Source organism: Lagenorhynchus albirostris, chromosome 17, assembly GCF_949774975.1.
Source record: "Lagenorhynchus albirostris chromosome 17, mLagAlb1.1, whole genome shotgun sequence".
Lineage (NCBI taxonomy): Eukaryota > Metazoa > Chordata > Mammalia > Artiodactyla > Delphinidae > Lagenorhynchus > Lagenorhynchus albirostris.
Window position 1 is genome coordinate 70165671 of NC_083111.1, and position 14211 is coordinate 70179881.

Here is a 14211-nt window from a genome sequence, read left to right on the forward strand (position 1 = left end):
TCTGGCTCCGGACTGTAGGTGGCACGTGTGTGGGCTCCTGAGCTGGATTCTTTATACATATCACACCACGTAGTAACGTTTAATGCTCACCTGAATTCAGCAAGGGGAGGCGTTCTCACCCCCATTTGACAGAGGGGGTAACTGAGGCTCAAAAGATGAAGGCCACACGGTAGCATATAGAGTAAACCAGTGGTTCTTGACTTTGGCTGCATCAGAATCCCCAAAGAGAGTTTCTGGGCTCCATGCACAGAACTTTTGAGTTAGTAGGTCTAGCATGGAGCTGGAGAGTTTGCATTTCAGAGAAGTTCTCAGGTGAAGCTGATGCTGGAGGTCTGTGGACCACACTTTTAGAAGCCCTGGAGAATCAGTGTTGCAGGGACAGGGGAACCCTGGAATGTTAGTGAATTAACAAATAAAATGTATTTCTGGCTCAAGTTGCAGTCCTGTTGGCGTTAGTTGGCTCTCCTCCATCCATGCACTGTTTGGAGCCTGTGGTCCCCAGAGTTGCCATGGAAGAAGAAAGAAGGCAAGAGGGTCTTGTAGGATGTTCTAAAGGGTGAGGTCCGGAAGTGACTTTCCTGCCTTCTGCTCACACCCCATTGGCCAACACTCAGTCACGTGGCCCCAAACAACTGCAAGGGAAGCTGGGAAATGTAGTCTTCCTCAGGAGGAGGTGATGGTGCGATGAACATGCAGCTGGTCAGAGCCAGGCTAGGACTTGATCTCAGGCTCTTTCCCCCTTCATCTTTTGCTTTTTCAAGTGCTCTCAGTGGACTTTCTCATATTAGCCAGATTCAAGGGACTTTTTTTTCCTGTACAAATTGAAAAAAGAGAAGAGGAAAGAAACGTTTCTTGGGTCCATCAGTGCATTCGGTTGCCGGCAGCCTTGCCTTCTACGGGGCCCAGGTGCTCAGCTGAACGGCTGCTGAGCACTTTGAAAGCCTGTAGCATTTCTGTAGGGGTTTCTTGCATGAGTTTCATTTCTACCATCTTAAGCAACGCAGGGTCACCCTCTCCAGCATTGGAGGAGCCCTGTGGCTACTGCTTCTTCAAGGCCTGAAGCCTGAACTCAGGGCCACAGACAAGCTCCAAGTGGAAAATATGCCATTCCTGCCTCTCCCCACCCTGCTGCTCCAGACCGTTCCAGACGCCTGCAACACCTGCAGGTTCCAGTTTTCATGCCTTTGGACACACGGTGACATCTGCCTGAATGCGCTCTCTTCCCTCCAGACTCAACTCAAGTGACACCAGCTCCATGAAGCCTTCATCGGTTAGTCAAATGAACATTCAACTTGCCCTCATTTTGGAGCAGAGGTGGGGGAGACAGGCCTCTTTGTCTATGCCTGTGGTCCAGCACTTGTCATGGCCTGTGCAGACTCCAAAGGCTTTTGCCCGTGCCTGTTTCTCCTCGCGGAATGTGAGGTGTTTAAGAGCAAAGACCGCGTGGCCTCCTTTCCTGGCTTCTTCATTACCTGCAAGACTGAGGTCAAAAGACTTCCTGTGAAATGCAAAACCCTCCCCAAGATGCAGAGGTGAAGAGTGAAGTCTCTGGCATGGGTTGGAATCCCAGCTCTGCCACTTGTGCAAGTTTGGGCAAATTCTTAGCTTCGCTGGACTTCAGTTTTCCCATCGGTACAGTTGGGCTAATAACGTTGTACGTATTCCATGAAATAATATGCCTAAAGCCCTTTGAACAGTGCCAAGCGCATGGGAAACTGTCGAGACGTGCCAACTATCTCTCTGTTATCATCAATACTCTTGGTATTACCCTCTCAACCCTGGTACACACCAGCCACAGCAACTTATTTCCTTGCTGACGGTTTTGGTGATTTTGCACGTCTCTCTGCTTTTGCACTTGGTGTTTTTCAGCTTGGATGTCCCTGTCTCTCACCTATTCATTCATTCATTTAACAAAGTTTTTGCTGAGCTCCCAACTACTCACACTGGAAACTCATCTCAGTCAGCCCTTCCTGGCCAGTCCCACTGGATTTACCACTCCTGTTTCGAAGTCTATTTACTTTTTCTGTATCTCTGTGACTAACTTGAGAGCAGGGGAAAAAAAAAAAAGTTCTTTTCCCCACTGGATTTAACTGCTCTGAATCCAGGTCCTAATATCATGGGTGGCACGTAGTAGGAGCTTAATAAATATCTGTTGAATGAATACATGAATGTTGATCATCTCCAAATCTGGCCCCAATGCCAGAGAATGCAATAACTTGGCATCAGGCATAGCAGGGGGATCTGCAAAGCTCGGGCACTGGGAGGTCCTTCAGGAAGATGAAATCAGCAGCCGTGCAACAGCAGCCTGAGCTGGAATCTCTTTCCTTTAGGTACCAGGGGCTCAGCATCTCCAGAGGTGGGGTGGGGGTGGGCAGATCCCATGTGACATACTGTTTCCAGTGGGTCTGGGCTTTTAAAATGATGATTAATATTATTATTAATGATATTTCCTGATACAAGGAGAGAGGGCATCCTTTACAAGCACAGGGCTTGCTTCATGGAAAGCACCCAAAGTATGTTTGAATGGTGAATGCTGGTCCAGTCTACAGAGCACATCCAGTTAGTTGACAACTATGTATTGATTGCCTTTTAGGGGTCAGGTGCTACTCTGGGTGCAGGAGATGGGAGTTCTGCAGTAAACAAAATACAGAAGACCCCTGCCTTGGGGAGCTCACCTTCTAGAGGGAACAAGGAATTGAGCTAAGCTATTAGTTTGAATTTTCTCTCTCCTCCAGGGGTGGCCAGCTGCCCCCCATGCCCCCCACCCCCACCCCAGAATTTTCCTCTTCTTTTGTAGAGCAGTGGTCCTCAACTAGGGGGTGAGTTTGCACCCCAGAAGATATTTGACAATGTCTGGAGGTAGTTTCGTTTGCCATGAGCTAGGTGTGTCTGTGTTACTAGCATCTAGGAGACAGACGTTGAAGAGGCTACCCAGCATCCTGCCATGCACAAGACCGCCCCACAAGAAGGACTCTTACAGCCTGCAATACCAACAGCTCGACGCGGAGAGAGAAGGGTCTTCTTAGCCAGTGACTGCATTTCCCAGCTTCCTGTGAGGCTGGGTGTGGCCACGTGACTGGTTCTCGCCAATGGTGTGTGAACGGGAGTGCGGTGCCCACACCCGGGTGCAGAGCTTTTAATAAGTGGACGGACCTCCTTCCGCTTCCTCAGGTTGGAGGAAGAGAACAACAAGGTCCCAGGTGACAACGGAGCCACCTGGGGCCCTAAATCGCCACGTGGGGAGAGCCGTCTAGCCATCAAAGACGCTCTCCTTGGACCGTCATGGGAATAAGAAATAAACTGCAGCGTTTCAACCCTATGCACTTCTGGGTCTCTCAGTGATAGCAATTTAACCTACCCTAACTTCTGTAGTCTTGACAATGGTTCTTCAATGAGAAGAACAGCCAACATTTATTGAGCACACAATATGAGGCAGACACTAAGCTGTTTAAATGTAAGATCCCATTTTGTCATCATACCAACCCTATGAAATAGGTACTATCATTACCCTTTTTTTTTACAGATAAAGAAACAAAAGTGCAAGGAGGTGAGCAGGGCACTTAAGTACCAAATGGAAGTTTTATGTCAGATCCCAGCCTCAACCACCAAAAGCCAGTTCCTTTCTCCATCCTTGATATCTCTTCATGTGAGCATCGTCTCCCCACAGGGTCACCGTAACTGTTCTCTCTTTGGTCCCTCTGCCTCCATTTTGGGCACTGCAGGTAGGCTGACTTTTTGAAGACCAAATCTGCTAACTTCATCATCTCTTGCTGCTTCTCCTTTAGGCCATACACCCTGGGCTTTGGCTGTACTGCAAGAGGAAAGGATTATTCTTTTTCCAAAATTATTCTTGCTCTGCAGAGGGAATCACAGTTAAAGTAACAAGCTTCCCTTGTGTATTCTTAAGAGTTCAAGCAAGGATTGTTTGACCATCTCCTGGGAACACTGTTGAAAGGATTCTTACATTGGGTGGGAGGTTCATTCCAACCGGCCATTGCTACAGTTCTGCAAAACACAGCTAATTGCATAATGTAAAATGAACCCGGTTTTTCAACTTCGTTCAGCTCTCAGATTCTATTTGTTCTATTAAAGACCGTATTGACTTTGGAGAGCAATGTGGCAGTCTCACACTATAGCAACTTTACTCCTAACTACACTCCCCAGAGAACTCTCGTGTGCAAAGGAGAAATGTAGGATTTATAACGCAAAAAACTGCTAAGCTAAATGTCCATCCACAGGAGAATGGACAAAATAAACTCCTACAAAGAGTATGATGGAGGAATGAAAATAAATAAACTAGAGCTACGCGTGGCAAATACAGATGAATCTCAAAAACGTAATGTTAAGCATAAAAAGCACTTCGAAGAAGGATGAGGTAGAGTATGATGTCATAAATCATGTTATATATTGTGCCAATCTGGGTCCCAGCAGGGAGCAGAGGCGCCCTTGGAATTCTAAAGAGAAGGAAAGGAGTCATTTGCAGAGGTGGCAGGTGTGATAGATTGTTTCATGGCCACAGATGCCTCCCATCCCATTATGTATTCTTCCTTTGCTGCTCCTTTCATCCAGATGCGGAATTAGTTTCCATCCCTTTTAATCTGGGCTGGTTTTGTGACTTGTTTGAACGAATAGATTATGGCAAAACTGACTTGGAGTGAATTCCAGAGGTCTTGCAATTTCTGCTTTCACCCTTTTGGAATGCTTCAGATATCACGAAAAGAAGCCCACACTAGCCTACTGGAGGCCTCATGGAGAGAAAGACCCAACCACCAGCCAACAGCAACCACCTGATACCCGAGTGAGACCATCCGGGACCAGCCAGCTCCCAGGTGAACATCGGTTGGTTACAAATGTATCAGTGAGTCCAGCCTTGACCGCTGCGAGCAGAAGAGCTTCCTAGCTGAGCCCTGCTCGAATCACCAGCCCACAGAATTATGAATTAAAAAACGGGTTAATGTTTCAAGCCGATAAGTTGTAGGGTGGTCTGTTATGAGCATACAATCAACCTTGAAGAGTCAAGGAACCAAGAAGTACTGAGGCCTCTAGGAACTACCAAGGCGGAAGTTTCCACAGCAGTGCAGTAGCATTGGCTACAGGAATGCAGTGGGGGGCTGGAGTCTCATCAGGGGGGCCACCTCAGAACCCCAGAACCGCAGCAGAGATGGAGTTGGGGAGAAGTGAGTACTCCAACCTCTCTCTCTTCCTCCCACCAGTCTCCTTCCAGGCCCTCCTACTGGCTGAGCCTGGTCAGAAACCAGAAGGCAAGGGAGACCGGGAGATGCCATTTTTGGGGGCCACAGAGAATGGATGTGGCTGGGACTGGGGGCAAACGGAGAATATACCAGGACGGGGTTGCTCCCAAACAGCAGACTGTAAGGACTGCTGTTCTCGTTTAAGGGAATGAGAAACCGCACATCAGGAGAGAGGTTATCTCTGGGGAAGGAGGGATTTCTACCTTGAAGAAAGTAGGGGGTGCTTTCATATATACATGTTTCCATATAGGCTCCACGTGCAAGGGAAGGAAAGGCAATTTAGGCAGGCTCACTGCACCTGACTCTCCACCATGCCCTTTCACAGAAGCCGTATATAAACCAGGTGTGTAGAACCATCCCGTGAGAGTGTGGGCTAAATTACCTCTTCTTCCCAGGTAAGAGGGTCAGAGAGTGAGAGCGACCCCCAGCCCTGTTGCTCGGCGCAAGGGCTGCTGAGTTTCAGATTTAAGTCCGTCCACCTCCAGCACCTTTGTCTGGATGAAAGACCCTCCCTGGTGTCATGGCAGGTACATACCTTTTGCCCATATCTGTCTGTTCCTTCTTCTCTGTTTCTCCCTTCTTTTTTTTTTTAACATCTTTATTGGAGTATAATTGCTTTACAATGGTGTGTTAGTTTCTGCTATATAACAAAGTGAATCAGCTATGCATATACATATATCCCCATATCTCCTCCCTCTTGCGTCTCCCTCCCACCCTCCCTATCCCACCCCTCTAGGTGGTCACAGAGCACCCAGCTGATCTCCCTGTGCTATGCGGCTGCCTCCCGCTAGCCATCCATTTCACATTTGGTAGTGTCTATACGTCCATGCCACTCTCTCACTTCATCCCAGCTTACCCTTCCCTTCTTTTCTTTTCAGTTGGAGGAAGAGAGAAAATGATCCCAGAATATTATTTGTCTAAGAGGAACGTTTAAGATAAAATAGGCTATGTGAGGCCTGCCATTCATCGTCCCCACAGCACCTGGCCTAGGTGGGAGCCGGGATCTATGGTGATGGATAGGAATGTTTTTCGAATTCAGCTGTCAAAGCCCGGCAATCATCCCTGCCTCCTGGGTGGAACATTTACAATCTTCCTCTTTAGCGGCGTCTTAAGACACACAGGCACTTTTGTTTCCATGGAGAGCCCACTCTTCCCTCTAAGGTAAATTGCCCGCTTGCCTGCCCTTCCTCCCGTCTTTCCCTCTGTTTCTCCCTTTCCTTCTCTTTCTCCTTCATTTGCTCCCCAGTTTCCTCTACCCTTTCCTCCTTCCACTGAGCTTCCCACCAGCAACGGGGCGGAATGAGAGCCTTTACCCTCCCCGCAGGGGAGGGCAGTGCGTGTCCTCCCCTGATGCTCCTGTGGAGAGGTTCTCAGAAGCCTCTGGCGCTGAGAAATCTCACCCTAGATCTTGCATTGTTGTCTTCCTAAGAGCTTATTTTGCAAAGAGCTCGGAGCCAGGGAGTAAGGCGGGCCCCAGGCCCCGGGAGGATGTTGCTGATGGCCCCAGGCGTCTCAGTTCATCTGTCAGTTTCTTCACTTGCAAAGTAAGACTCAGTCTCCCCAGAGCCATCATGAAAAAATGCTGGCGAGGGTGGCAAATAGATTCCTTCCTGTTAGTCACCCAGGTCACTCAGCTGACACCTCTGCCTTTTGGCCCTGAAGTTTATTTATTAACAGCCTTCAAAGGGGGGCCAGAGGCCTCCTGGGGGTGGAGCCCTAAGAGGCGGAAAGCCATGGGCTTGGGCAGGTAGAGCAGGCGGGGCGCTCTGGGGCTGCCTTTGTAGTTTCTGGGGAGTTTCAGAGATGCCAGTGACCGTCAAGAGCGGTGCCTGCGTGTTTGGAACCAAAGAGGAAGATAAAGCTAGTCTCCGAGCGTGTGTCTCTCGCCTGTAAGGAGCTCTACATATGTGCCTCTGAGTGTGTTTGTACAGTGTGAAGGCGGCTCTGTGCGCACACACAAGCACACCTATATGTGCCTGTGTCTGTGTGCGCGTGTCACGTGTCTGTGAATGGATAGTATGAAGGTGAGTCTGTGCATACACACGAGAGTCTGCGTGATGTACGTATGTATAGTATGAAGGTAGGTCTGTGTACACACAAGCACCCCTACGTGTGTACGTGGCAATGGTGTGTGCGTGTGCGCACGCGCATGCTCCCCATGGGTGGGCCTCGAGCACTTTGATCAAGAGCCATCACTTATTTTGCATCCGGCTCGAGGGTCCAGTTACAGAATAGGAATCCTCAACATATAGCGAGAACGTTCAGATGTTCAGCTGAGGGGATGAGGTTGGTTTGGGAGGCTCGGTGCCCTAAACGGAAGCCCCTCTGTCCCCACACTGCCTGCGAGGGAGTGAGGCCTTTGCCTGAGAGCAGATGTGTGTCCCTGTGGCCTCGTTTTGCTCTGGGATGGGACTTGGTGGCAGGGAACGCAAGCTCAGGTGTTCATGCATTTCCAGAATGTGTCTGATTTGAGTCAGGATTTCGTTAGGAGTAACTGCATGTGTGTGTGCTTGGCTCCAGCTAAGTATGTGATGATGCCTCTTTCCTTTTATCCTCCCTCCCCCACGCCTTCCCTCCCCCTCTCCCTCCCACACATACTGTGCATCTTCTCTTTGCCGGGCCCTGTTCCATGGGCCAAGGCTGCAAAAATGATTCAGAAATAGTCCCCATCGTGAGAAACAACCAGTGTGTTTAGGGTAAAAGGTTAGCAAGCTGCAGTAGCAGAACGTAGCCGTGGAGGGGACACCGGGCATTCTGGGGGCACAGATGGGAGCCCCTCGTCTCTCAGGGACCCCATGAAAGGCTTCCTGGATACAGCGATGCTTGAACTAGATCTGGAAAGTGGAGGAATTCACCAGCTTTGTAAGAAAAGCTGCTATTGTTTTCAGGAGATGGTACTTTGGGGCACAGGACAGAGTCATGTACTCACGTCTGGAGGACTCTAAGAGGTCATAGGGCCTTTGTTACAAATGATTGGTCTGTGATACAGCTTTGTACTAGAAAGATCCTGAAGGGGGAGGGCAAGCAATGCAGGGCAAGCAAGGATGAGAAGACGAGCCTCTTTACTTCTATTTGCCAAGTTAGACTTCCGAAGGAGGAAGGAACGAGTGTGAAGCAGGGAATATGCGCTTACTGAGCACCTACCGTGTGTCAGGCGCCTCTTGTCTCATTGTGTCCTCACCGACAGCTCTGTAGGTAGTAGGTTGGTTAACCCCATTGTACAGCTGGGGAGACTGAGACTCAGGTCTCAGACCAGGCAAAGAACAGGACTTTGAATCACAAGGTATATGGCTCCATTCCCAAGCCTGTGCCTCTTTCCAACAAACCCCATTGCCTACAAGAATCTTCTCTAGAGAACATAGCACTGTGGCCAATAGACTTCTTGTCAAGGATCATAAGCTTGGAATTCAATATAAAGTCACCACTGTTCCTCCCCCAAGGAAAAACCCGAACGCCTGCCCCTTTTGAAAAAACAGCATGTCTTGGTGGGACGGACTATTAATATACATCGTCATGACATCAGTATCGCAGGCTCTTTCTTTTGGGGAGCCAGGATGTTGCTGATTTGCATACTGCTTTGCATTCATTTGCATTTACTCTCCATATGCAAAATCAAACGCAGCTAATTAGTGCAACCTTGTTACAATGAGAAGCAGGCCCAACCTTCTGTGCCAGGTCCTATGGAGCCCAGAACTGGGACCCAAACCACCCAAAGCCAGTCACATCTTGGGTCAGACACACTGGAGCGTTGAGAGGGAGATGCACGCCCTGAATGAAAAACGGGATGGCTGAGTATCATTATTTTTCAACTATTGTCCCTTTGAAGTAACTATGGCAGAGAGAGAGGGCAAGGGGAGAGAGAGAGAGAGACAGATCAAAGGATGCGGCAGAATTTCCTGGGAGAAAGAGCACAGAATTTGGAGCCCAAAGGCCTCAGATGAAATCAGCATTGGAGTTTGGCTTTGCCACTTACAGGCTGGGGGACTTTGCACTTACAGGCTGTGTGGACTTGTAGGGATTACATGGGAATAAAATGGACGAGAATGTACTTTGCAAATGTTAAAGCACGATATAGAGGTCAGGGCTCCAGGCCAGGCCACCTCTGGTGACAGAAGGCAGCACCAGGGTCAGCTGGGGACAGAGGCTCACAGTCTTGCAGGGTCCAGACCCCAAATATGATGGGAAATATATCTATGTCTGTGTCTCTATCTCTATCCCCATCAGCTAGCATTTAATAAGCACACGAACCAAACGCTGTGTTAAGCACATCACAATCATTATTTCACTTAATGATTCCCATGAACACTCTGAGAGGCGTGTATTATTATGACCCCACTTACAGATACCACCACGGCAAAAACGTGCCTGCCAAGCACACCAAGATAACTCTTGCCAAATGGTTAAGAACCTTCTCTCCCGGGCGGTGATGGTGACATTCATGGTTTACACTGCCCTACCCCGCCCCCCTTTTCTAGCCTCCATGCAGACTATGGTCTTTTTACTAAACGACTTCTTTCACATTTGCCTAGTTGGGACCATTTGGATTTGGTTTTGGCTTTTATTCTATGTCCTCTGAGGACTCTTTTTTTTTTTTTCTCACCTGGTCATTTTGATTAGACTTGAGTATTTCAGCTCCATAGTCACATTTCATTACTTAGGACAGTCTCTGCAGAGAGCAGCTCCCATCGACCAGGGTAGATTGCATTATGGTTCACAAATTGGGATCTGTAAACCATGACGGAGGTGGGATTATACCCCGTGAATATATAGCCTGGCCATGTGGCTTTGCTCTGGCCAGTGACGTGTGAGTGGAAGCAATATGTGTTGCTACTAGGCAGAAGACAGCGTGCGGTTTGTCATGTATTTCTTTCCCTTCTGACCTGATGCCCAGCTATGTTCTAGATAGAATCTGCTCCACAACGGGGCCCTGGAATAGACGCACCGTGGAACTTCTGGTGGGCAAGTTATGTGAATAAGAAGTAAATCTCTAATTTTGCAAGCCTTCGAGCCTCAGAAGATTATTTGGTTCAGGAGATAACAGCCTATCCTGATGGAAACATTCTCTTTCTATTAAATATTATGAGATTAGTGCTCGTATGAACTGCCTAGTTATATTGTAGATAACTGGACACTTATCCCTATGATATTGTCATCACTCAAAATATTGTGTACTTCCATTTTGAAAACAGCTTTAAAATTATAAAATATTACTACTACTGACAACAGCTAATGCTTTGCAAGCATTATCATATTTAATCTTGACAACAGCCCTGTGAGGTAGGTTCTCTTAACTTCCATTTTCCAGACAAGAGAAACACGATCTCAGAAATGCTCAGTAATGAGTCAAGAACACACAGCTAAGAGGAGGGTCAAGATTTAAATCTGCATTCTTCTCAGGTACAAACCCTAATGTCATTATTTTCTACTCATACTTTCCCTGACAAAATGGATATTAACAGGCTGAGTCACACACCTGACTCATCAGAGATGATTACAGGTATTTTGGCTGCTTATAAAAAAATCAAAATAGTTATTGAGTCATGAAAATCACATTGGTCTTGATATGAGAAGCTACCGGGGCGGGGGGTCGGTTTGTAGCTATTTCTTATAAGTGACCTTATTATGTGACCTTGGGCTAGATTTTTTTCCCCCTCTGCACCCTGGTATTTTCATCCGTAAGATGGAGCACTTTGCTTCAGACCACATGGTTCACGAATCTGAAGGATGGGGTCCTTCCACCCCCTAAAAATGTATGCAAAACATTGTATGTGTATTTTTTTCTGGGTAGAGGATTCATAATATTCATCGGATCCTGGAAAAGTTCTGTAACACCCTAAAGACGAGGAACTCGAATTCTCTCCTTTGTTGAGTATGACTTATCCCTTTCCCCAGAGGAAGTGGGTGTAGGAGCAAGGAGAATTCAGGCTGACTAAATCACATTTGAGTCGTATGCGTTGAGTGTCAGTCTTATCAAAGAATAACTGGAAGGCAAGCTGTATCAGTTTAGTAAAAATAATCATTAAAAAATGTTTCTGTCTCACATTCCTGTGGCTCCTTGCAGCTTACACTGCACAGAAGCTGTTCTTTTGTCTTCCTGGCCAGGGACTGTGTCATTCGTTGTGGCTATTGGTCATTTCCTGTCTCCCTCAGCCAAATAATCATGTTATTTTGACTGGGATGAGAATGGGTCCAGAGCTGTGAACTTGGTCTCACAGTAACTGGTAGATGCCTTTCCTGGAATGTGGGAGGAAAAGAAAACAGGGCAGGAAAATAACATTCATGGAGTGTCTGCACTAACCAGACTCTCTGTTGGCAATTCATTCATCGTGATAAAGTCATGCATGTCTCTTTCCAACCAGTGTTTATTGGGTACCTATCATACCTTGGCCACTGTTCTAGGTTCTGAGGATATAAAAGTGAGCAATCAGACGAAAAAGTCCCCACATTCCTGGAATCTATATTCTGGTGGGAGAGATAAAATATATTAGTAAAAAAATTACTAAACTATATATGTTTCACATATGCTACTTCAGGACAGTATGGCAAGATGTCCTACATAGTATGACCTCAATATTTCAGGTGAGGAAACTACAGATTAGAGACATGAACTAACTCAACCAGTGTCACATAACAGGTAAAAGGGAATGACGTGAGCTTTCCAAGTTAGATTTTTCTGACTCCCAGATTGCTTTTCCCTCGGAAAGCAGTGGCCATGACCTAAAAGATAATCTTCCAGCTGTGAGCCTTTGAGTCAAATGTTCCTGAGGCTAATTCCATCCTGATGGAGATCTGAGTTTATACAGAGAAGGCTCACTCCCCTACCCTATTTGTACCCAGTTTGAAGAGTTTGGGGCCATAATTTATTCAAATCAGTTTCTTCCCCCTTCTGTCTTTTACTTCTTCTTGGATTCTAATTACACACGTGTTGGATCATGCTTGACATTGTCTCACAGGTCTCTGAGCTTCTGTTTACTTTTCCTCAGTATTTTAAATCTCTGTTGTGTGGATTGGAGAGTTTCTATTGATCTTTATATTACATCTTCGCTGGTTGTTTTCTTCATTCTTTATCTGCTCCTTCATTAATACCTTATTTTGAAATTTTGTCTGATAATGACAACACCCTTTCCCATGCCATGACATTTTGTATTGCCTGACTTTTTCTCCTGAGTATGCATTCCTCTTTTCTGTTTCTTTGCACGTGTAGTAATTTTTGGTTGAAAACTGGACTTTGTAGATAATACATAATAGTAAATCTGTATCATGTTGTCTTCTTCTGAGGATTATTGGAGTTTTGTTATAGTAAGCACTCGACCTGCCTGGATTCAAAGATATGTAGCACCTGATATTTTTGCTCTATTCTTTTTTTTTTTTTTTTTTTTGGCGGTACGCGGGCCTCTCACTGTTGTGGCCTCTCCCGTTGCGGAGCACAGGCTCCGGACGCGCAGGCTCAGCGGCCATGGCTCACAGACCCAGCCGCTCTGCGGCATGTGGGATCTTCCCGGACCGGGGCACGAACCCACGTCCCCTGCATTGGCAGGCGGACTCTCAACCACTGCGCCACCAGGGAAGCCCTTTGCTCTATTGTTATGGCTTCCCACTGCTGCTCTTTTAGTGTGGCTCTCTGGGGGTCTCCCAGGTGCCCGTGTAAGTTGGTTATTTGCCAAGAATTTGGGCAGCAATGGGACTGACACTTTCAGTAGTTATTTTTTTCTTCTATGATTCTCCCCTACTTTCTAGTTTGTCTGCTAATCTCGGGTTCTATTTCCTGCCATGTCAAGCCCATAAAACTTTAGTTTTCTGCTACCCAAGCTGTGCAAAATTGGGCATACACGGAGTTAAAGAACAAAACAAACCCCCGGAGTTAAAGAACAAAACAAACAGATCTCACCCGTTGCAGCTCTACCTTTAGAGGAGGCTTCCTCCTGATCTCGTCACGCTTTTTCCTGGCCCCTCTGAATCTCTTCTGTAAATGCAGAGTTTAGTGTCAGCCAGGGATTTGGGCAGAGATTACACTCAGTATTTGCATCTCATTCCTTCTGTGGTTCTCTCATTGCCAGGAATTTCTCTTTGAATTTTCACCTGCTTTCCTAGCCCTATATTCTGATCTCTGGCACCTTGGGTCACAGAGGCTTTGGGTTTTCACAGCTGTAGCCCTGAGGGTTGTGGAGCACCTACGGGTCAGAAATCCACAAATTCCCGATTCTTTCCCCTTACAGTTGTGGTTTTTTCAAAATTAAACTCTTCTCTGGCTTCTGCTTTTGGATGCTTTCCAAAGCCTTTAAATAGTTTTTTGTTGTTGTTGTTTGTTTGTTTTTAAATCGGGTTTTTATAATAGTCATCTACAGGAGGAATCATGTGACCATTCCATTCCTGTGCCATTTCTTCTAATTGGATTTGACTCTGGGAAAAATTTAAGACGTGCAGGGTGGGGTGAAGTGTTTGTCTAGTTCAGACATCTTGCTAGGCTGAGTCCCTTCTTTGGACTTTGGTCTCATTTCATCTCTCTTTGTCTCCTGTGTAAGTCATAGAGGCTGTGTCCCCAAGTGAAATGTAAGCTCCGGAGGTTACGGTTCTATATGCAATTGAGCTGGAGTAGACAAAGAAGCAATAATGATCGTAATCCTTGCCTGCAAGGAGAAGTCAGTCTTACTGGGGCGACGTGTAGATGAGCCTGGAGGAGCTTTGATGGTTCAATGCTGAGTAACCTGTTGCTGACCACTGTGCTATAGAAGTTCAGGTGCCATTTGCTTTGCAACACGTTGATTTAGAGATGCAAGTTTGAATGTAATAGAAAACACCTGTATGCTTTCTTTTGCAAACTCAAGTTTATTCAACTCTGTCAACTCTCCTCTTTTGCATCTATGATTGGAATGTATTGTTTTTGCCTATCCAGTACCTACCCTACCTTCTGGTCCAATATCCCAATTTTTCCTTGGGGGACCGTCCTGGAATCATCCAC

At 46.8% G+C, this 14211-nt stretch overlaps 1 long non-coding RNA gene across 4 annotated transcripts in view; it reads left to right on the forward strand.

Moving 5' to 3' along the window:
- LOC132507742 (uncharacterized) overlaps positions 1–14211 on the forward strand; it is a 376375-nt gene that overhangs the window by 258956 nt on the left and 103208 nt on the right. For 2 of the 4 annotated variants that reach the window (XR_009536285.1, XR_009536286.1), the window contains exons 6-9: positions 3524–3722; positions 4708–4829; positions 5648–5779; positions 6131–6413. The exons of the other annotated variants lie outside the window; for them this stretch is intronic. This is a non-coding gene — a long non-coding RNA (uncharacterized LOC132507742). The remainder of the gene's footprint in view (positions 1–3523; positions 3723–4707; positions 4830–5647; positions 5780–6130; positions 6414–14211) is intronic. 4 annotated transcript variants of the gene reach the window in all.